The following is a 24,977-nucleotide window of genomic DNA, read 5'->3' as shown; positions in this document are numbered from 1 at the left end:
TTTAAGTTCAATTGCTAGTTTTTTTTACAAGGCTAGAACACGGAAGCTAAATACCCCTACATCTTCAAGGGTAGTGTAAGTACTAAGTCCCTCAGAAAATTCTGGAAAAAGCCAGTCCTCCTGCAGAAAGCAGAGTATTCATGGTTTTTTTTGTTTGTTTGGTTTTTTGTTCTGTTATGTTCCTTAAAATATCTTAACAGCTGTGACAAGCACAAAAGCAAGAGTAAAAGAAACTGTTGCAAGCATCCTTCTTTAAAGCGTGTTGTTTAGTTCGCTTTGTCTGGTAAAAGAACCTAGGAAAACCTGTACTACACCAACATTGCTTCATTATTTTTGTTTTGCTTAAATGAGGCAACATACATCAATCCAGCAGAAAGAAAAAAGAATCCTCTTCCTCCTCTGATGTGTGGGTATGCGTAACGGAATAGCTTACATCTCAGCTGAGATCAAAATTTTACCATTACGACTGTCACAGTGAGACAAAACATCACTTTGTTGATCAAAGGCTAGAGAGTAGTATTACATTAGGCAACAGAGAGCAGAAAACATTTCACATTACAGGATGTGTTCTGTTGAGAAGATGCTCATTTATTCAAATCAGTTTAAAAATATTAGGAAAGAACCCCCATTATGACTAAAATAACACCATTATCCCTTTAAAGTCATTAACTTCAGACAACATGCAGCACAAATACAGTGAGCACCTGATAGAGAAATATTCATTTCTTCCTTGGGATAATTCTGACCAAGAGAAAAAGCATTAGTCTCAAATCTGACTGTAAAGCTCTTACCTAAAGACTTGCTAGTTTGTTTCTTCTAGGCTTTTCCATAGAAAGCATGCCCTTGGTGGGAAAAGGCATTTTATTACAGTGCTTTGGTTTTTAATCAAAATTTGATCTGACTACAAGTCATGCTAACTTATAGTTCCTTTCTCATTAAGTGGTACTTTTAATGCTGTATACCTATGCTGTATTATTACTAAGCTACTTGATAGTCTTACCGTGAAATAAAAAGAAATCTTTATCACTTTACTGCTAACAAATGTGCCCTTTATGAGGAAAGAATCTACGGAATATTTTGGAGAGAAATTAATCCAAGAGCAAGTTTACAACCCTGTAGGACAGAATGACTTTTTGAAGCTGTAGTTCCTCTACCAAGCTTTTAAAATCTAAAACCAAAATTAAAAAAAACACCACCACATTATATCAAAACCTAAGCCTTTAGAAAATAACTGAAATATTTACTTCTAAGCCATCTTAAATAGATTTAAGCCATTTTTTATGGATATCCTAAAATCAAGACATGAGATGTCACGTGATTTATATTCATCTTTTTAAACTGGAAATACAATACCTTTTATATAAGTTCAGATGTGAAATCCTTGCACTGTTTCTGTGTCAGAGAATCCCATAAAGTTGAATATGTTTTGTTCTGCAGTTGGAGTTCAATTAGTTTAAATAAAGTTTATTTTCTTGCTGTGTTTATTGGACAAGGAGCTGAATTATGACTACTCTCGTAACAATACAGCCAGCCAGAATCAACCGAAGGGGTCACATTAGACATCAGGAGTTTTCCACTAGGTGTATCCTGTTACTTTGGTGCCAAGCAAGGCAGCCAGGTCTGATGACTAAGGTGAAACCCCCCCAGTACACGTGTGTCAGTCTGTCCTTCCCTCATGACAGCACTGCCTCACAGGTAAGTTAATGATCCTTCTTACGGCTTTGATCAACAGAGCAGGCTCTTCTCCCCTCAGGCATCAGAGACTCAAAAATGTTTCAGCTATTTGACTTAGAGAAGAAGCATGGAAGGGGCATCAGGACACAAGAACAAGACTTCCGTAAGACTAAACTTACAACTAGGAGAAAGAAAAAGAGCACAAAGCTTCTCCAGCTTTTAGACAGGAATTTAGGGAGCAATGAAGCTGACACAAAATATACAAAAGCCTCCCTAAATGGGCCTGCCTCAGGAAGCATTAAGGAAAAATGTATTCCTACCACAGAGAAAGGCTTTGTTGATGTCTAAATAAAACTACACAAATCCCTGAAGTATTTATAAAGGTCTAAAGAGTGCTGATGGAGAAAAAATTAGAAATCCTTAGAGGTTGTTTCTTTTTTTTTTTTTTTAATAAACAGGAGAGCAACTGAGAAGCACCTCCTACAACAGTTTGAGAGAGATGGCCTCGAGATCAGAGGAGTGGAAAACCATGGAAGTGCACATTATGTCAAGATTTAGTTCAGATTGAAATATTCAGAACAACAGGGTGTTGAAGCTTGCTTGAAATCTACTTGACTCTTTCAGTGAATTGTTTGAGCAGGGCTAGAAACTTCTTGCCTTGACTGTACAGGGTGAGAGAAGAAAGGCACAGAGTGTTAAGGATTATTTATTTAGTGGAAGGAGAGAGAAAACTGTTTCATGACAGTAGGAATGGCATATTGGGAAAACCCTACTAGATGCAACCATTATTGACCTCAGCAAAATTCCACTCTGCCATGAACAGCTTATTCTCTGAGGTATTCATTATCCATCAATGCCACTAGGTAGGTACATTTCAAAACATTCTACAGAGACAGAGGGTAAAATTCTTAGGTCACTGTCTATGCTGACATAGCCTTGTTATCGTACTGGATCGTCCTAATCTTAAACCGGGGACTTTTTCCCTCACTGTGTTTGTAGGGTGTCTGAACACTTCAGGGCTAATCAAAAGTTTAATAAGGCATTATCCAAACGCCTCTTGAACACTGGCAAGCACGAGGCAACAGTCACCTTCCTCTGAAGTCTGTTCCAATGTTTGACCATCCTCACAGTAATAGAATTTTTCCTCATGTTCAGCCTGAACATCCTCTTCATGCTGGGTAGCCCAGAACTGCACCTAATATTCCACACCAACGCTAAATATAGTGGGAGAATCACCTTCTCTGACCAGCTGGCTACACTGTGTTTAACACATCCCAAACTGTTGTTTGCCTTCTTGGCTGCCAGGGCTCACGGCTGGCTCACGTTGAGCTTGCTCTTGACCAGCACCCCCAGACCCCTTTCTGCTGGGCTGCTCTCCTACCACTTGTCTCCCATTCTGTGCCTGTGTCCAGCATTACTCCATCCCAACCGCAGTACCAGCACCTGCCTTTGTTGAATTTCATGCCGTATATGATCACTCAGTCCACCTATATCCCTCTACAAAGTCTCTCATCTCATCCCTCAGAAAGTCAACAGCACCTGTCAGTTTACTATTGCCAGCAAATTTGCTAAGGACGCGTTACACTTCTGCATCCAGATCACTGACAAAAAATAGCGAATCAAACTGGCCCTAGAATTGAGCACTGCTAGAGACACTGGTCACCAGACAGATGTAGCCCCATTCATGATGTGAGACTTGAAGCTCCGCCATTAAGCCAGTTCATCGCTCAGAATAACATGGACTCACTGTGAAGAAATTAATCCAGAGAGATACCATGAGGGGCAGTATCAAAGGCATGACTAAAATCCAGAAAAATTTAATCCAACTCCCTCCTTTAATCAGCTAAGCAGGTTGCCTATCATAGAAAAAGATCAAATTACTAAGGCTGTACTTGCCATTCATTAACCTACATTGACTATTCCTGATAATAGCTTTGCTCTTTTAATGCAGTTCAGTGGTATCCAGGAAAATCTTTTCAACTTTTCCAAGTGCTGAGGTTAAAAGATCTGCATTTTCCTAGGTTTTCTCTCATGCCCTTTCTCGAGACTGGCATAACACTGGCTAGTTTCCAGTCAGCAAGGACCTCCCCAGACTTTCACAACTTGTTGAGAGGGGTCCGCATAACTCCCACTAACTCTAATACTGGGGAGTGAATACCAGCAGGCCCCGCGGATTTATGAAAATGAAATTCATTCCTTACAATTTCAGAGTCCACAAAAACAATGTCACTGCTACCCCAGTCACAGGCAGCCCAAGATCTATCATGAATACTAAAAACAGAGGTAAAAATGTCACTAAACGCCTCCGCCTCACCTACTTGTTAGGCAGCCATCTTCACCAGCTATCAGTCCAATGTTGTGCTTAAACCCTCTCTTGCTGTTGGCATACTTGAAAAAGCCTTTTCTGTTGTTGCCTGACCACCAGAATGACCAGTATCAACACAAGTTGAGCTTTGGCTTTTCTTGTTTTCTCCCTGGAGATGCAAATAGCAGCTCTATAATCTCCCTGTGAATCCTGAAATTGTTTCCAGAGATCATATATTTTGTTCTGCAGAAGAAAGTTCTGGCACCTAAAATCTTATCTGAAATTATAGAATTGGCAAATAAATTGTGAGAGTCCACTTTCAGATTTCCTACAAAAAAGATTTGTCTTAAAATTCTTCATCTCCTCCCATTCCTTCTCTTTGCCCACTCCCTCCCTCTCCCCAATAAGTATTTCCTAATGTTAAGAGTTTTAATGAGTTCCAGCTAGGCAGCTAATTCAGATAAAACCCAACTAGCAATTACTAGGCCAAGCTGGAGATAAAAGAAAAAAAAAGAAAAAGAAAAACCCTCAAACTTTGCAACTACAATTCTCTCTACTTTTATTCAGGAAATATAACACCGACATTTCTACGAATGCCTTCTTGTGTCACTGGCAATAGAAATCTTGCTGGGTACCATTGCAAAAAACTGCTTTCTTCTCTTTCTGCATGATAAGTATCTAGCAGAGCTGAGAGAAAACACAGATGGAGGCTAAAGGCTTAACACCACTAATTCATGCATCACTGCTGTGGGCTTTGCTGAGCATTTCATTAGACTGCTTTCTTTCCAGTAGATTAACACAATGAATCTACATTGGAGACTGATAGTTTCATTAACTACTTGAAGCTGGTTGGGTTGGAACAGGAAAGATTTGCCAAAACTAAATTAGAGGGTGTATATCTACACAGCATTTTCTATTACTGAAGAATGACTGAAGTAGTGTCATTCATTAAAGGAACGTATTGGACAGTAAATTTTATTATGTCTATTCAAGTCAATATTTTTTCCAAACAAGTATGAAGAATGGGATTCTGCCACCACTAACCTAAAAGAGGACTATTCACCAGGAAACTGAGGTTACACCTTTGTCCTTCTCTGGTGCCAAGACAAGTCTTCATGTCATAGCACTATCTTTCCTGGAGCACAGTTTTCAGCACCCATATGTAAACATTAAATCTGTGTACACTGGCTGTAAATATTGCTTCTTTTCTCTCCTAGTTGCAGTTGGAAATATAAAGTTGTCTCCAGACTAACAAAACTGTCTGATAGTTAGAGAGCTCCAATATTGTTAAACCTGAGATTGTTCTGAAGCACCAATAGCTGATTTAATACAATGCCCTCTTTCAGACCAAGCTTATAGCAGTTCAGATTAAAACAATGACTCTTAATTTTTTATTTTTTTTTTAACATATTACATTTCTTTTGTGACACTAAAGTACACATTCTGGGGCTATTACTTGCCCTCAAACAAAGAATATGGAGTTACAAAACTTGTAGCGAATTTGATCAAGAGAAGCACATAACTACATCCAAGCTGAATACAAAATACAAACATACTTTTAATTTTGTGAGCTACGTGTTCAGGAAACAAAGTATTAATTTTTGTCACGAAGAATGTGTGTTTTGACTGTCCGAGTTACTGTGTAGAATAGGCTCAAGGGACATAAAGGATCCAGCTCTTTGTTCCTTTAATTAATTTATAGTAAGAGCTGACCCTAACCTTCAAATCATCACTGCTCAACTTAGTCTTCTTAGCTTGCCACAGAACTCTACTCTTCTTATTTAAAACAAATAGTAGAATAAACGTGTCACTCTGATTTCACGCAAGCTAGATTTTTTCTCAGTATTGATTTTAAGACTCCCCCTTTCTTCCAAAGATGTTTCAAGAGGCATCATAGGCAAAACAGACCATAAGTCTCTCATCTTATACTGCCCTTTTTACTACACTGTGAAGTCACTGTAATTCTGAAATGACATATAATAACACAAGTTAAAAAAAAATGCTGAGGAATACCTCCAAAGAAAAGATTCCCTCTTGTGCAAGGAGTGACTTCTGTAGCTCCAGTACACACGTGCTCAACACGCATTCACAAAGCATTGACAAAAGTCATCAGTGCAGATGACATAACCCTTGCCATTTCATGTACAATGTGTATGCATGTACATTCACATACACTTAAATTATTCCAGCATTGCTGCAGCCAGAGCACACAGGAAAGGTTAATCCATTGCTGCATATTGCCTCTGTCCCAGATACAACAGGGACAGGTTGTTTTATGCTTACAGCCTACAACAAAGTGAGCATTTTCAGATGCCATTTCTTAACATGCAAAGTTTGATCATCTGTTTGGCACAATTTAACATGAAGACATAAATTGTCTTATAAATTTTAACATAAAAGACACTATCTTTCAGAATTATTAACGTTTCAGATGTTGGCTTTTCACCACTGCATATGTACTTCTAAACAGAAAATGAACAAACCAAAAGTACTAATGACATTCATTTAAATACTGAGTAGCTGATAACGATTGAGTGAATATTGTGAGTAGCCTTGTTAGAGTTCCAAACAGTTGACAAGAACATCATTATTAAATAACAACTTTTAAGAAGAGAGCTTTATAAATTCCTCAAAGTGTATGGTATATACTACGTTTGGAAATTCTCCAAGTGTAGTCAAATATTTTTAATGCAGCTAAGTCCATTCTCAGTATTATGGCCTAAATCTCCTCTCATCAAAAGTCCAAATGCCTTCCAGAAGGGGGAAAATTTAAGCTCCCTGAAAGCCTTGGGTTCTATCCTCCTAAGTGCTTGAAGCTAATAGTAATATTTGCGACTGGATGCAGCATCAGCATGTGTTTTCAGCTTAAGATTCTATAAAGCAAACAAACATGCTTTTACAAATTCCTTTAAACGCTTTCCTTACCAGCAATAATGAAGCAAGAAAACATGATTTCCCTGCATTCTAGGATCTGATTTTGTTAATAAATCCAAGGACATCTAGTGCTAACCAGCAAGATTTAGAGTGGAGTTAGTTTTTGTTGTTGAAGCTGCCACAGAAAAACTGGCTTATAAAAATATTTGGTACTTATCTTCCAAAATAGCTGAGGAGGGTTTTTCCCTTAAGCTCAGGATGGCATTAACCATCTGAGCATAGTAGAGGTGATAGCGCAGTCTTCTTAAGCAGATGAGTGTGCTCATTGCTTATGCTGATGACTGTGCTCTTGCCATAAGTTTTTCATCACTTTGTTACCACATTATGCTATACGACTGGACGCATCCAGTTGTTCAATCCCAAGAGAACCATGGCAACACAGTGGGATCTTTGTACAAGAGGACCAGGATCTTCAGAGATGAACAGGTGCCTCAATCACCCAGTCTCCAACATCTAATGAATCAAAACTTCAGACGTTGCCCATGAACACATCTCATATTCTGAAAGCAGACATACTTTAGTCATTCCCTACTGGCACCCAGAGGCCAGACTGACACAGACAACAGCTTTTTGTCATGAAGAGGATATTACCACAGCAGTCTTCAGACAGGCAACATAGAAACAGGGCAAAATCTAGCTGGAATTATTGGGCTAAAATGTGATCACCATGCTTCACGGAGAGCTCTGTCTTGTGACAAAGTGGAAAGGATGATTCAGAGTTTAAAAAGCCAAATAAGCAAAAAAAATGCCAAGAATCTCAATTAAAATGGGCATAGGCTTTATCGCTTACCTTACTAAGAATCAGGATAAGACCCACTTCATAAGAAAAGATTAGTCTTTATGAGATTCTGTATGGAGTACTCTATCAGCCTACAGAAGATGGAGGTGACAGTCACCTCCGTGGGAAGAAAAGATTGAAGAATATGTTTTATCTCAACAGGCACGCCAATGTAAGCTCACCTTTATCTCGGAATGTACCTGTACACATGTACCAGCCTGGAGATCGGGTGTACCTGAAGACATGGTCAGATTAACCAATCACTGATGGAGAGGTGTAAAGGACCCTTCCAGTTCTTACTCAACACCTATACAGCAGTCAATCTTAATGATGAACTGTCTGTGACATCAGGATGGATGATCAAGCAGGAAGAACCATCACATTTAAACTTGGGATTCATAATGCTTTGGGTTCTATGTTTTCTTATGATAATGAGCAGTGCAGAGCTTGGTGAAAATGAGAGGACAAACGAGGACTTAAGTGAAAATTTGGTCCTGACATTGCACATCCTACTAAGCCCTTATGGTAATCTCACTAGTATCTGCATAGAGTAATTATAAGCAGTAAAGGACTTTGTATAAGTTGTATTAAAAGATACATTGAAAGAATTATATAAAAGTAGTCAGAAGAACAAACTACTTCCAAAGGGGGAAACTGACACCCGGCAGTTAATTCAGAGAATTCAACAAAATGACATTCTGTCTCATGAAAGTTATTTTTCTTAGATAAGCAGATCATCTGGAGCCTAAAAGCAGAATCTTAATATTCCACAAGCTGTGAGGAGGTACACTGTACCCTTCTAGGGTTGATAATATAGGCACTATAATGAGGTCGATGTGATAATTAGAAACTTACTTAACATCTAATTTTTTTCTAAATAATTTCTTGACCTAATATGGGACCTGACCTACTTAGCACATGACCTTTTGGCTGGATAGCACTTCCCAGTAGAATCCTACAACCACCAAAAACCGCTTGCAAAAAAAACACAATAAAGCATGTGTGTAGTATTAGACTTTAATATGTACAGTAATTCCCTACATAGACAAGTACTTTGTGGAAATTGTATGAATATTCACACATGTTGTATATACTTGATCTGCATCCTTTATCTCCGGTGTGTGCATGCTAGGAGGTGCAATCCTCTATTTACATAGCACTGCAATAAGGCAATGTCAGATTTCTAACTTGTCATTCAGATTGGTAAGTTTCATTCCTGGATTTCAGTGACAATACAAGACAGAATTTAAATAATTCTATCTCAAAGAATCATCCCTGCCACATAGTACTGCAGCTTCATAGACAAAGTTTCAAGTAAGTTTAAACTCGTAGGAAGATAACCACATCCAACAGTTACAAAATCAACACGCCCCTCACTTCCTCACCCCAACTTGATCCTTGCCTCCCACTCCAAACTGCTAAGCCGGAATACCTAGGTTTTGAGACTATGGTACAGCAATGACTGAAGTCCATACATGTACAAGCAGTTTACTATAGAAGTCAGAAGATACACCTAAGATATATTTGCAGTTTAAGAGTGAAACAGTATCACTTCTTCCATGTTTTTCCCAGCATGCTGGGAACACCTCATGAGAAGATTTTGCCTTCAAAAAACAGCAAATGAAGAAATCATTACTTTAGGAGTCTATAATTAAAAGGCAATTACACACTGACAAGCAGTATGATAGCATTTCATTGATGGTTTTAAAAGAAACGAAGACAGAAACCCAAGAACTTCTCCATCATTATTTTAGTGCTAAATGCAGGACTCCTTTATTGACAGGCATTTTCTCCAGTAAATATTACTTAAGTGTCACCTTTTTAAGTTACTGAAGGCTGGATTTTCTATCAGTTGTAGATCAACTGATTGGCAGGCAGTTGGTGAGAAAGAGGGTATGAAATGCGCTCTTGATCTGACTGACACAGATCATACTCTTCAAGCAATAACTAAAACACTTTGATATACCTTTCCTCCATCCAGGACCATCACTTACAGAGGGTTCCTGAGTTACATCATTGCTGCCTCCCTAGCAAAGCATATTTGAATTATTATGCATGTCACAGAAATCTATTTTAAGATTATTTGCTTTTATCACAGTACATAGAGAGGAGGCTCTCTCCTGACATTTAAACAATGCATCTACATCTAGGAGGTTTGTTTTCCTTCCAGAATGTTAATAACTTCCCAAAAAATAATTAGGAGAATTTGAGCAGAATGAGCTAGAGTTATGCTGATGGCCATATGTACTGTTAACAGAGCCCAAGGACAATACCATACTAAAAAAATAAATGAAAATCACAGCTACAGTAGACTAAGCAAGTCAAGTGAGAACATCTGCACATCTCATTTTCTGGTCAGCACACAGCCTCCATACTCTGTTTCTTCTTGGGCTATTGTGAATATTCTAAGAATTTAAGTATCCTTGGTACCCTCCACCATTCCAACTAGAATCCAGCTTCTGGAACAAGAGAAATACATGACTCCAACTTCTTGGAGGAATACAGTTACTATCAGGCTGATACTCCTTCAGACATGCAGTCAAAAGGATCTTACTGTAGGCAACTAATATACGTTCTTCAGAATGCTAGAAACAAGGGTTATCAGCTGCATCTAAGTCTCTGTACTCCTCTCTCCCTCCAGGCTTTGGCATTTTTCTGGCAAGCACCTCAGTGAAGAGATCCCATCTGGAGAAATGGTTCAAGAAGCAAGTAACAGATGTATCCTACATCCTGACAGAGCATGCCTGAATGTTACCAGTTAGTTGGGAAGTTTGTTGCTAAGATCAAAACTCAGTGCACAATCCTTTGGCAAATTCTCTGCAACTGGATGGCTCCTACTGAGAAACATGCTGCAGAACAATTATTTCAGCTGCGTAAGGGAATATAACAGTTTTATATGAATCCAAGCCAACTTGTTGAGACTCATATCAAATAGTCCCACATTCAGCTTTACGACAATCTATGACCTCCATGCCTTGCATCAGCAGATGGTTCAAGCAGGCTGAATATGGTATAATAAAAAAAAAATCCATAAACTACTTGATTTCTTCTAGCTCAGAGTTTTGGCCACCTGCTCATTGAGCTCTAAATTATTTTAAGCTATTCAGTTACAGCAATAAAAATACCTTCTCATTAATAAGAACTAGATGTTTAAGTGCCAGTATTAGGAAGGACACAATATAACCAATTTGCTGACAGAAGAAACATAAGAATTCAACATCTGCTGTCTTCTGAACACAATCAAGATGACCTTATCAAAGCCCAAAGACATGAAACTGAGCAGATGTCACACTCACAAGAACATCTGAGGTAAAAAGCAGTCACTTACTAAAGCAGAGGACTTGATCAAATCCATACCAGTGTACAGAGATGGATCCTTTCTTCAAGGCAAGAACACTATACACATGGTGGCAATCAGCAGTAGCAGCACTGGCATCACAGGTGGTAGTCAGGTTACCAAGAACTTTGGCAACAGCAGGAACCTCTTATAGGGAATCCTGGAGTTCTTTCATGCTCAGTATTCTGTACCAGCGCAGCAGGGCTAAAATCTGTAGATACCTTGCATTCTGTAGACCTACCTGCTTTTCCCACCTTTGAGCTGCCTACCCTTGCAAGACTAACTTCGTGCCTTTTTACAGTTTCTGCCTCTGCATTTTGTGCCAGATGTCAAGTGAATGAAAAGTGTGCTACTACCTCACTGTCACACACAATTGTTTGCTGCCAGCGGCAGCATGGACTTCTCTGCAAGCTTAGGCACACCTTATCTGGGGATCTGAACAACAGGATCCTAAAACCAGCCTCCTTTCTGAGATGTTTGGCCTTCCCAAGATGTAGCATTTGACAGCTACGACTCATGACTTGCGTAATTTGACCAGTGTTTTGTGCTATTTCACACGTATGTGCGATCTCATAATCATGAAACCACTCCCACATTTTAAGGAGATTAAGCCAATGCAGAATGCCACAAAAACTTAAACATTTCAGTGCTCAAACAAAGGCAAAGTCACAATTATTTAGGTAAGACAAGAACACAGCAAAGTTCTTAAGATTTAAGAAGTTTTATGGTTTTGTTTAGCTAAAGCCAAGATCCAGCAACCTGAACACTCATAGTATTTCTATAACCATAGGGTATTAGCTGAAGTCGAGGATGAATATAGTGGGTGCATTCTTTATACAGAATCATTAGCTGACAAAAATAAAAACACAACTGCAGGTGAAACTGTTGTTCAGACATTTTACCCTGGCTACGCAAAACACACAGGCACCTATAACAGCGCCTATTTCAGGAATGTTTCTGAATGTGTATTTCAACAAAACCTGTGAATTTAAGAACAAGCATACATTGAGAGTATATAAAAACCCTTTGTTATGCTAATGTGTGATGCATATAATATTTCTAGCATATTTTTTTGTCACTTGCCCACAGCAGAGATTATAGTCTTCATTAAGATGGGAAAAAAAAATCCTGATTTGACAAATACAGATATTTTTATTATTTAAGTGAACCATTATTGCTTGCATTACTAAAAACTGCTCCAAGATTTTTGAAATTAGAAGCACCTCACCACCCTGGAAAGTCTAAGTCACACCTATGGATTCACATTCACAGTTCCTCATACAAATACTTATTCATACCTGCAAATTTGGAGAATGTTGAAAGGCCGTAGGTATTACAGCCACCTTATTTGCTAATCTCATGCAATACATACATTGAAAAATACATCACAAAAATAATGCCACAAAGATAAGTTTTAAACCCACAGAAACAAAGAACATGGACACAGACAAGTGAATCGATAGTATAAAAATTTAAGATGTTAGATTTTTTTGTTTGTTTGTTTTAATGTTGGCTATCATCCACATACTTCACAGAATCACAGACTGACTGAGGTGGCAAGGGACCTCTGAGTCCACCTGGTCCAACCCCTGCTCAAGCAGGGACAGGAACACTCAGAGGAGGCTGCCCAGGACCAGTCCAAGTGGCTTTTGAACATCTGCAAGGAAGGAGACTCCACAGCCTCTCCAGGCAACCTGTGCCAGTGCTCTGTCACCCACACAGCGAAGAAGTGCTTCCTGATGTTTAGAGAGAGCTTTTTGTGTTCCAGTTTGCCCCCGCTGTCTCTTGTTCTGGGATCACTGACAAGAGCTTAGCTCTGTCCTCTTTGCACCCTCCCTTCAGACATTTTTACACATTGCTAAGATCCCCTCCGAGCCTCCTGTTCTCCAGGTTGAACAGTCCCATTTCTTTCAGTCTCTCCTCAGAAAAATGTCCTTTATTGTAGCCCTACATTGGACTCTTTCTGGCATGTTCTTCTACTGAGGGGGCAGAACTCAACACAGTACTCCAGGTGTGGCCTCATCAGTGCAAAGACAGATCACCTCTTTTGACCTGCTGGCAACACTTTGTCTAACGCACTCAAGAGCACCATTATATTTCCCACTGGCATGAGCACTCACGAGAAATAACATACCACAGTAACGAAGCATAGTAGACTGAAGAATGCTCTCACAAACCATCAAGAAGCTATACTGTATATTTACCATCCTACACACAGTTTAAGTTTCACCTATGAAGTCAAATTACTCAGAGCAAATATTACTTTAGACTAGCAGATGCTATCTTCAGCATTAAAACAGCTGCATTTTTATTTTAGCATCTTAATTACAAGACGACACAAACCTAACTTACACTGTCTTTCACTGTTTTTGGAAGTGCTGTAGGTCACAGCAGAAGCTCATAAAACAGCCGGTACATAATGTAGAGGCCTGAATTGTAATGCATTTATAAAACAAGCAACAGTTACCAGACACAATTAACACGCTTGCTCCTGCAGTAACCTATACATTTCTCTAAAACACCCCTCTCTTCATCTGAACGCCCTTCACCATTTCTTCCTCCTAATCAGAATATTAAATAGGTTCTTCTCCCCAAGTATTACATATTTAAGTCACACCCACCCTTGATTTCATTACCAGTTTATAGCTAGGAAAACCATGGAACGGGTGGGCTTATTAGATCATCCAGAACAATCCAAACAAAGGAAGTGACTTGTAACTATGGTAGACTCCTCTTAGCCTATCTATAAAGTGATGGACATCACAAGTGATCCATTAATCAGAAACAGTTCGCTATCACTTCAGTTTCACATTCCAGGAAACTCTGGATGTTATTGTCTATGTTTTTATTGTTAATACTTGTTTAAAATGTCTACCATACAGCTACAAGAAAAATGTATTACAAAATAAAAACCTCAAAGACTCATTCAAGCAATTCTCACTCTTTAAAAATGGGTATGACAGGAAAGATCTTCAACCATAACAAAGCTAAAACTTGATACAAGTTAAAACATCTTTTTCTTTGAGTTTGTTTATAAAAACTGCAGCAATAAAGACAAAACCTTCTGCTGTTCTGTTTTTATGCAAATTTTCATTACCAAAATAAACTCTGTCAAATCTGCTGTTTAGAGATTATCAATTAACACTTCCTTTGATGTCACTGACAGCCCAAATAACTATTCCTGAAGCAGCGAGGGGAAAAAAAATGTTTTCCCAAACACTCCTCCTTCTGCTGTGCTGTTTACATTTACACATCTCTGAATTTCTCAAGAGAACATAAAGAGAACCAATGAAAGGCATCAGCAACACGGAAAGCCAGCTTCCCTGCCCCGATGTACACAGGTCCCAGCTTCCCAACCCTTTTCCAGAGGTGCTGGATTTAAACTTGTATTTACCAACGTGCATATGATGCTTCTTTAAAGCAGTTAAAAGAAGTGTTTTTACTGTTATCTAAGAAGGAGTTTTTAAGCATAGGCACAGTTATCAAAGGTAGGTTAATGCAAAGCAATTTGTATTTTCAGTTAAAGTTTCTAAGGAAACCTAAAAGGATGTGTAAATATCATGTTACAGTAGATTAGGGTATACAATAAGCAGGGACAGAGGTATTAAAAAAAGCAATGCAACATAGAAAAGGTGCTTTAAAAAAAAAAAAGCTTGCTTTAAGAGTTAGGATTTCTAACACTAATTTTCTAAGCCATGCTTTCAAACAACTGCAGTTTCTCCTCATTAAGAAAAGCATCCCTTCACCTACTGCTAAAAAGATCCCCAAGGATATGTTAATTTTTCTTCAATTTATTTACTATTCTATCACCATAGTTGTCTTATCCACTTTTTTCCCAAAGACTGATGCAGTTGCACGCATTTTTCCTCAGCCCACGATAGTTTTTATCAATGACATCAAAGATCAGTTCATACTTTGCCGTGTTATTAGGGTCTGTTATGGTAGTGGATATTACACTGCTTTAAGTTTTGTAACGTTTCTGAGTTTTGATTAAGCCATTAATCACAACATGACTACATTAGCCCAGACCCCATGGTTGTCTATGGCAATGCTAAGAATAACTGATAATATATACTAACTCATCTTTAATAACCATTCTTCCTTGCTGAAAACTTACCTGTACAGATTTTCTTTCCTTATATAGTACCTTTTTTTTCCTTAAAAATACAGGAGATTATGAGGAGCAAAGTAAAAGGTTTCAGCAAAATCTCTTCTCCAAGAGCTAGGAGAGGGCTGACTCAGCACCTCATTACGTCCTTGCTGACCTCATATGAGTTAGAGAGGACAGTCGAAGGGTTAACTATTGCATGGGGCTGGGGTAAGTAGAATGTAAGGCAAGATAAGAAAAGGAACTCGGCGAAACTCCATTATCAGCAGGGACCAGTACAAGGAACCAACTGAAAGCAGAGTGACTCTGCAAAGCAGCAGTAGGGTGAAAAGGGCAGTGATGAAGACGTCGAACCTTCATCCAACGGCCACCAGGAGGAGGGAGGAAGACCTCGAGCCTTCATCCAACGACCACCAGGAGGAACTACAACGCATGCGCTAGAGGGACGGACCATATGCAAAGGAATTCCCAGGAAGTGATGAATATGTAGATGGGTCCCGGGAAACCTGCTGAATATGTATAAGCTTGGCTTTTAAATATCTAACATTTCTGCCCATGGTTATGCGAGTTTGGTAGGGCGGTGACCCCCCTCGCATCCGGTGTGGGCGCAGCACCGTAATAAATATACCTGCTTTATAACCTAATCTCGGGTTATGGAGTTTGATTCCGCAAATCAATATCCTAGTGAATTCAGTGATAGCTGAAAATATTCAACATTTGGCAATACTTGGACTTAAACGATGCAAAAAACTTGAAAACTCACAGATGAGACACAATATAAGTAGCTCTGGATTCTTTGCCCCTCTCTACAGTAGCCTGACACTATAAACCTGCTGACTGCAAGCACTAGCACACTCTTTGCATTTGCTAAGCAAAAATCTTCTTTCTAAATAGCTTCTGAAAGGTCAACACCCATAGAAACCTCCTTGCCCAAGAGAACAGTTTTGGCATGCTGCTTTTGTTTCACATTCTGATCTTTATTTATCTCCCAAAATGTTCAGCTTTTGTATTTTGGTCACTGGATACTAGACACTATTAGGAAGTACACCTCAAAAATCACATACTTGAGTCCTATTTTATTTTGCACTTCACCACCCACAAAGTTCACATGCAAGCCTATATGCACATCCATATTATGAAGCACAGATATTGGGCTACATATGACCTTGAAGCATTTTGAAACCCTCAGAAAATGTGAATGTAGTGTTGGGAAACAGAAGAAGGCTGAATCCAGTTCCTTCTTCCAGGCAAAGTTTGCATACTTTGTAGCAGCTACTGATATCTTATTTTAGATGTCCAAAGCACAGAGATTACTTATCCCTGGATAAAGAGTACTCAGCATTTCAGAGGATTAAGACACAGCAGGGGTTAACTGCAATGTAGAAGAGCATGCAAGGGCCACAGAGATAACTGGAGGGCTGGAGCATTTCTCCTGTGAAGACGAGCTGTGTGAATTGGGCTTGTTCAGCCTAGAGAAGAAAAGGCTCTGGGAAGTAGCCTTCCAGTACTTGAAAGGAGCTGATAAACAGGAGGGAGACTAACTATTTACAGAGGCAGGAAGCACTAGGACAAAGGAGAATGGTTTTTTGCACTTGAAGATGAGAAATTCAGATTAGATATTAGGAGGAATATTTTACTTAGTGGGTGGAGAGACACTGCAACATGTTGCCCAGAGAAGCTGTGTACAGCCCATCCCTGAAGGCATTAAAGGCCAGGTTGGATGGGGGCCCTGGGCAGCCTGATCTAGTGGGTGGGAATCATGCCTGTGGCAGAGGGTTGGAACCAGGTGGTGTTTAAGGTCCTTTCCATCCCAAGCCATTCCATGAAATAAAGTTACGGCTGACCTTTCTGGGTGTCAAACAGGCTGTTTTTACAAGTACCATATCAGCAACAGGGTTTACAGCAAGCCCAAAATTGCACAAGTGATGTACAAGATTTATCACAAGCATGTAACAGTCAAGTATTTTTCAGTGCTCTTTTACAGAGTAAATACTACTGCTTACTGTGCTCTGAAACAAGCAATATAATTTCCCAAGTTTATTTAAACTCTGTTAGTTGCAACACATCTGGTTTTTCTTCAAGGAGCCCCTTAGTAAGAGTTCAGTTAGAAAGTCTCCAGCTAGCCAGCTTTGGATTTGCGGGAAGAAGAAAATATTTGTGTTTTGCCTCGTCATACAATCAAGCCTACTATTAAATTGCTTTTTCACTATTATTGTTATGCTATTAATAGCATTCATACAATTTACCTAGTGCTTAACCGGTACAATAATTCAAACACGGATCCTTCTCTGGCTCTGTTACGTGTGCAATTCTGTTCTCAGGAAGCCCAGAGTACATTAGCTGCTGTGACTGGAAACAAGATTAGGTCTTCTGCCCATAACAGAGTCAAAGCATGTACCTCCTGCACCACTTCAGTAAGCAACCTCTCAGGTGAGTGTAAGGAGTACTATGATTGACTCAATTTACAGTAAGCATAGGTGGTAAAAAAAGATAGGTGACAGAAGTCACCTGAATCTATATGCCAGAGGATCAGGCATCACATGCTGAATAATAACTCTGACCCAACACCCCTACTCCTTGCGTGGAACTTCTGTACAAGTATTACAACATGAGCCCATATTTAAAAGGTCAGAATAACATGAAAGACAACACTAAAATGTTATTTGCATATCTCTCAGAAATATCAGAAAAGATTAAAGTAACTTAAGACATAGAGAAGATCCAATCCTTGATAACTGCTGAGTTAACCAAAATCAAGATGTGTTCCATATTGTTATACCTCTGGAACGTGAGCTTTGCTAAGGAATCATGCTATTTGGAAATCTGCCCACCAATTATGCAGTTCATGCTTTCATAACAGCAACAACAGCTAAAAAGAGAGAGAAAGAAAACCCTAAGTATATACTTCCATTTAGAGCAGTGAGTTCATAACAGCAGAATACTCTTCCTACAAGTCAAATCACTAAAAGCTACACAGAATCAAGCAGAGATAACCATGACTGATCCTCCTCTCACTTCCCTTCCTGAAAAATAAAACATGTTATTTAGAACTGTTTCTTAAATTTGGAAAAAGATAAGGGTAAGAACAGACCTCTGAAGCCTTTTTGGTTCTGAGACTCCACCTCCAAGTACCCACGCAATCTATGAATAAAACCAACAGGCTCATACAGTGACAGAACATATGAGTCCTGAAACATGCTTCTGTAAATGTGAGCCAGATTTATTCAAACGTAAACTAAAATTAGAGAAATAGTATATGATCAATCATGGCACCACTGAAAATCCAACAGCTTGTTTTAATAAGGTTGGACTGATTTTTAAACTAATGTTTTAGAGCTAGAATAGTTTCTCTATAGCAGACAAGCTTGGTTCAAACAAAGCCATCCAGATTATGTCCAAAAATTGACTGTGCACCATTTGTTGCACTTCTTTTTTGGCTTTGTCCTCACTTCAGAAGTCTGCTTTCAGTATTCCTCCAGTAGTCATAAGTACATTCTCAGTATATACCAGTTTCTCCTGCTAGGCTTGAAAGAACTCTTCGCATCCTCCTTCCTCTCCAGCAGAATCACCCAGTTCAGAATTTGGTTTCATTTCAGGCATCATAAATTCCTAACCTCATATTCACGGTACTGTTGGTCCCTACATTTGAAAGGAAAATCCCTTGTAAGGCCCTAATGCAGAATATCAATTTGCATTTTAGGCCGCATCTACATTAATGACAAGAGAATAAGGACAGGAATAAAACTAGTACAGCTACCTTTTTTTTTTTTTTTTTTTAGTACCCTTGACAGAGGCTAAACTCCTTGCAGGCTTTTTAGGAAGAACCGCTCATCCAAACGGTTCACAACGAGATTCTTCTCTTCATTGTGATAAGCTTTTTTTTTTTTTTTTGCGGGGGAGGGAAGAAATAGCCCTCCATACCCACTTTTCTCCTCTCTCAAGCCTGTTAAAGACTTCAAAGTAAGCATAGTTCCTTTCTCCCTAGGAAACACTTTTTCACCCAGACTATTCTCAGACAAACTCAAGACATTCCGAAAACCACTGCAGGCACGCTGATATTATCACCATGCTTTTGAAAACGGACAAAGACAACACATTAAAGCTTTGCTTTAAATTTATGATCAAGTGCTTTTCATTATTATTAGAAATCAAAGCGTTTACACGTCGTTCACCTCTCCAAAAGAGCCTTACTTACACGGGCCTTTTGCTTGTATCTTTAATGCTAAGCGAAATCACGAACGGAAACCAAACCCAAAGTCGCGGACTAGAAAATCGTACGCCGCGACTTGATTTTAACAAGGGCTGCGTTCTCACACGTTACAAAAACACTGCTTTAAGCCTTCAGAGACGAACGCCGTTGGAAAGGCAGCGCTCAGCTGCCGCAGGTGGTTCCCTGCGGCCCCGCAGCTCCCCGGGGCGGCCGCCCGCCTCATGGAGCAGCGCCGCTCGGACGGAGCGCTGCCAGGTGCAGCCGTCCCGCACAGCTCCGGCCCGGCGCCCAGAAGCCACGGAAGGCTCCCAGCCTCCGAGGCAGCCAATCAGGCGCGGGGCCCGGGAAGGCACAACAGTGGGCATCTCCCGCTTCCTCGCGCGCTCCCACGTACAGAAAAAAGCCTCCCCCCGCTTCCATCACACAGAGAAGCCCGCACCGCAGAAGCGCTATAAGCACTGAAAAGCAAAACACTTCGCTCCCACTCTCGGAATTCGAAGAGGTTTAAGCTCGCTGCATCCCCCGCCCCCACAAGTAAGAGCGGCGTTAAGGGGCTCTCAGCCCCACCACCTACCGGCCACAATTCCACGCTGCGCAACTCTTTTCTCTCCTGCGGGTCAAAAAGTTCCTTCTGGAGCTTCAGATGAAAGGGTATCTCCGATATCCTCCTCCTTTTTCCCCCGCAAGCGCAAACCTTTCGGGAGCAAAAGAGGGAGAGATCTCTCCTCACGAGCTGCCCCGCGGAAGCACCGGGGCGCTCTAGAAGGTTCCCTCAGCGCAGGGCCAGGTGCGGGCGGCCGTTAGGAGGAGGGCCGTGGGCGCGGCTGCCGCCCAGCTGCGCTCCTCGCGCCCATGTGCACGCGCTCTGCCCCCCGCTAACGGCCGTCACCTGCGCGAGGCGCCAGCGAGGCTCGCTCTGCCCTCAGCGCTTCCCAATTCCCCGCGCTGTGCCGATCTTTCCAGCACCCGGGCGCAGCCCCGTGACCTTAACGGCTGCTTCATTTGCTAACACCCGGGCACAGGTGATGGATATACAGCGCCTTGTCGCCCTCAGCTGCAAACTGTCGTGGCACTTGTGCTTTCTATCGCGGTCTGTGTATTCCGACAATGCTTTAACAATTGTGGAAGATCACTAAAGGAAGATCACTTTTCAGCTCTCTGAAACAGAAAAAGATGCACCGGGGAACTTGAGGTTTACTTGACAGTAAACCTAAGACCTGTTTCACGGTGCAAAAGATCTCATGAGAAGGGGAAAAGGGCTTTCAATTGTGAAAAGTAATGACTGAGAGAGATGGCACTGTGACCACCGCTGAAAGAAATTTCAGGAAGAATGAGAAAATGGAAGAAGCTGGCTTTTGGGCAGCATTTCACTCCCAGGGTTCCATCCGAGTGGATCGATACGGTACTTATTGTCAGCACGGACTGCGACTTACCGCTGCTGCTGTTACAACGGATATCTCCAGTGCCATGGTTTTGATCTTTTAAATTAAAATTGGTGTGCAAAGACTGCAGTCTGAGTTGAAAACAGGGACGTAAGCACTGCAGTGCTATTTTTCTCCAACACATTAATTGTGAACGAGGACCCTTTGAGCAGAGAACTTCATGATGTTCCGGGGGCCAGCACTAGCCTCAGGGGCAGACCCAGCCTACCTACAACACAGTTCTGCTCCTGTGCTTCCAGGGTCAGCACATGTGCCCATTAACCTACCATTTATTTATTTGGTTATTTTGGTTGGGGGGGGGGGGGGGGTTGAGTTTCACCACAGTGTGATATAAATGATAGAAAAAGCATATGGAAGAAAAGTGGGAACTAGATCCTCTATTTCAGCAGTAGCAGAGAAGCTGGCTGTGAAACTGCGCTTCCTCATCCCTGACAAGTAGGAAAGAATTTGTTAAGGCAACTGACGCCTCTCATTAGACTACCTCATGTGGCTGGGAATAAAACTAGCAGTTTCAAACACCCAAGCCAATCTCTGAGAAACCTATCTGCTCAGAACTGGCTTTGTCAGAGATGGCCTGCACAACACCGAGAAAGGCAGTTGCCTGTCAAACCAAATCAAAAACGCTCACGGTCCTTTGGGCCAAAAAGGGAAAATGACCTCCCAGCATAGCAGCTGGAGGATTTCTTTGTAAGACTCAAGGGCAGTTCCTTTGGCAATTATTGTTACTTTGTATATAGTGAAATTATTTCAATCAGAGAATACAGAAATTTATAACAGAATATTCTTGAACTGACTTTCAAATATACTCCCCTGAGAGACTCAGATTCTGTCTCCAAGTGCAACAGGTGAGTGAATAGTGCCTCCCTTTTCTTCTGATGATAAGCAGGTGAAACCAACTTGTGCTAATGAGTACATGCTGGGTGTTACCACCTCGCTTGTATTTTCAAGACAGCTGTGCAATGGGATGGAAAAACACATAATTTGTAAAAAGGTGGGAAAGCTTAATTTTGGTTCAAATGCTATGTTGTTCAAGCCACAAGCAATTTTTCACATAAACAGTGTCTGAAGCGTGGTGAATCCTGACCTTCACTGAGTTAGGCGGTGACTGCTGTCTCACAGGGAAAGCTCTTACCAACAGTCTCTAAGTGCATGAAGCTGTTTCTCTCAGATACTCAATTTCATCTCTTATCTTTTGCCTGTCCTCAAGGTTAATCCTTTCCTCTTTATTGTACCACAATTCTCTTGCATGGTAACAGTGTTTCCCAGCTGTATGTCAACAGCAAGTTTCATTACCAAATTCTTCATTATTGCACAAATGTCGTTAATGAAAATATCACATACACTTGGCCCCAAGAAAACCCCTTTTAAGATCTCTAGTGGCTAACTCCCTCTAGCCTGATAATTCCACTTAATACACATATTTCCCCTTCCTACTATGTCATCCATCTTAAATCCCAAAGCTTCATTATAATACCCGGTGTGTGATTTATCTTAACTTTTTAAGCACAGAATTAATAATGCATTATAATACTACAGTGAGAGACACTCGCAGAAAGATTTTGCTAAATGCAGCATGTCTATCCTAACATAGCACATAAACTGGAAAAAAATGATAACCTAGGACAATCATAATTTACCAGAGGAGTAAAAGGGAAAATACTTGAACTGTATCAGAACCAGACAATACAAGATAAACTGATCTGAAGCACAGTGGTCTGAGTAAAAGCAGCACAGCAAAAGTGATTGCAGCAACAAAGAGATAGCAGAATACTTTTGATATTAATTTATGAGGAAATGATAAAGAAAAGTGTGTTTTTTTCACGAAGTAGATATGTCTATGTAAAACATTAAAATACAATAGTTCATATGAATCAATGAATTAGTCATCTGCATTAATCAAAAATAATGTTTCATTATTAACCAAAATCGAACAAAAGAACTTCTTAGACATGTCCACTCGTTAGCACAACCACTCACAAGTTTGGCCAGCTGAGGGAAGGAACATTTTCGGTCCAGTCACTGCCTGGGTTTTGGAAATGACGTGCATTGGAGTTCTCACCACCAGTGTGAATCACAGACCTGGGTTATCTGGGCCCCTGAAGCACAAAATAAGTAAGACTTCATCACTTACTGTGTGATACAATCATTCAAAGTCCAAAATACACCAGATTTATATAACAGCTACTACAAGTACACAGGGGAGACAGAGTTCTTGATGATGTTTCCTGATAATGTTAGGTCGGGATTTCTTCCTTCCGCCTTCCAACTTACCCTCTCCTCACTGTTTACTCCTTGGATATTCCCAGTTACTATGAAGAACCCACCTCCCTTCTCCAGCCAAGGATTCTATCATGTACATCCTGGCATCGAGCCTTATTTGTGGCTTCTTGTACCATATCGCCTTTTTTTTCCCCGTTTGCTTTGTTCTATTCATAGCGGGTTTTTTAAACTGTATTAATAGAGAATTATATTAATAAAACACAGCTGGTTTGTGTTCATAGGGTCAGATTTTCTTTCTAGAGTGTTCTTTAAAAGTTATCTGGCAAGCTTTTTTGGGTCATCTTTGTATAACAAAAGCAACAATACTTTTGTGTAAGGTTTCCTGATCATTAAGAAAGTAGCAGAGGCAAGTTCACGTTCATCAGTTTAACAGAGAAGCACTCACAGTGCTGGGGTCAGCTGGCTGGTCAGCCTGCCAAGTTCCCAGTGCCAGTGGTGGCTGACCAAGTATAGTGCCGGCCCTGGGATTACCCCCAGCAGATACCAGCAAGATGTCTGCTAATCGCCCTTAGTTCTGTGGCCATATATTTAACAGCAGGAGACAATAAAGCATCATGTATCAGCAAGGTCATTTGCAGAAAGCAAGGAGACTTGTTTACAGCTACAGAGCAGTTTCTCACAAATGAGTTTCTTCTTGCTACATGCAGAAAACCAGAGCCAGTTTACTTGCATTCCCAAGCTAACAGCCCTTTCTCACAGGCTAGCTGCCTGGTCAGGCTGTGATCTGTATTTTTCCACACAATCTCATCCCCAAAACACTGTTTATGCTAGATGAAATAGTAAGTAACTGCATAGAGCAGACATAGATGTATGCAAAATATTTACGGGAAGATTTATTTAATTTGCTATTTTATATATTATATATATATACACTCACATGCACCTAAATAAAAGAAAAAATAATTCCATAATGAAAAAAAATTGTAAAACATGAAGTAGAAAGAATACAGTATCAATGAACTAAGATTTTTATATATGTGTGTTTATATACTACTTGAAAATAATTTACAGAGATATGAGAAGCATGGCCAATAACGAATTAGAAAATGCCAGGATTAAGCTTGTTGCATATTGATTACCATGTACGTCTGTATTAGATGCACATACTCTATTTCTTCTACATTACCCATTCTCACTTGAGTTTAAGACAGATTGCTCTCTTACTGAGCCGCTATCCAGTATTCGATTTTGTTCTTATTTGCTCACTGGACAAAAGCCAGTACTGTACTCAGCACACACTATTCCAGTATTGCTTTAAAGGAAAAGTATTGCACTTCAGTGAGTATAAATCTTCTTCCCCCTCCTCTTACATACAAATGACTTCCTAACAAAGACAGGGCACGTCTGTCCCACGCAGTAGAGCATAACAGTTAACTCCACCATTCCAGTGACTTGACCGCAAATAAAACCCATCCTGCCCATACGAGAAGAAAAACTAAGTGCCAAACATAGCTGAGATCTCTCCCCCGTGCTGCACTGATGTGGAGAAAGTTGATGGCTGCTTGGCTTTGAGTCTCATTATTACGGGAAGGATGAGATCTACAGAAAACATCGTGCCTTAAGCTCTATGACCATGCACCAGTTTTGATACCACTGACGCCTACAAAGCAAAACATTTTAGATAATAACATGGAACTTCTTGCTTAAATGTCTGAAAGCCAATAGTAAATTACATTATCTGTTGACATCTAACAGAAGGAACAAATTAGCCCTTTCTTATTTGCAGTAGCCACACGCTGGGATTTTAACTCAATGAGGCATGAAAAGTAATGATGACATTCTGTCACGTCTACATTGGTGATATCCGTATTTCACATACTCACTCATTAAAAATGCTTGAGTTTGTTTAAAAAAAAGTAGGGTATGGAACACTGCGTACACGCTTAATTTTTTTAATATTAGTTTATAT

General features: G+C 40.2%; 1 protein-coding gene across 8 annotated transcripts in view; it reads right to left on the bottom strand.

Annotated features, from left to right (window-relative positions):
- The window catches only part of GALNT18 (polypeptide N-acetylgalactosaminyltransferase 18), a 321,281-nt gene that overhangs the window by 239,069 nt on the left and 57,235 nt on the right, over nt 1-24,977 (bottom strand). For 5 of the 8 annotated variants that reach the window (XM_021400989.1, XM_021400987.1, XM_021400985.1 and 2 more), the window contains 2 exons: nt 22,766-22,884; nt 19,921-20,040 (listed from right to left, as the gene is read on the bottom strand). The exons of 1 other annotated variant lie outside the window; for it this stretch is intronic. The gene's annotated coding sequence lies outside the window, so the exon portion shown is untranslated. Of the gene's footprint in view, nt 1-19,920; nt 21,041-22,765; nt 22,885-24,977 lie in introns of those variants that run through there. 2 more of the 8 variants (XM_021400986.1, XM_021400991.1) reach the window with 2 other exon arrangements.

Source organism: Numida meleagris, chromosome 6 (assembly GCF_002078875.1).
Source record: "Numida meleagris isolate 19003 breed g44 Domestic line chromosome 6, NumMel1.0, whole genome shotgun sequence".
Taxonomy (NCBI): domain Eukaryota; kingdom Metazoa; phylum Chordata; class Aves; order Galliformes; family Numididae; genus Numida; species Numida meleagris.
This window is presented reverse-complemented; position numbering and strand designations above follow the sequence as displayed.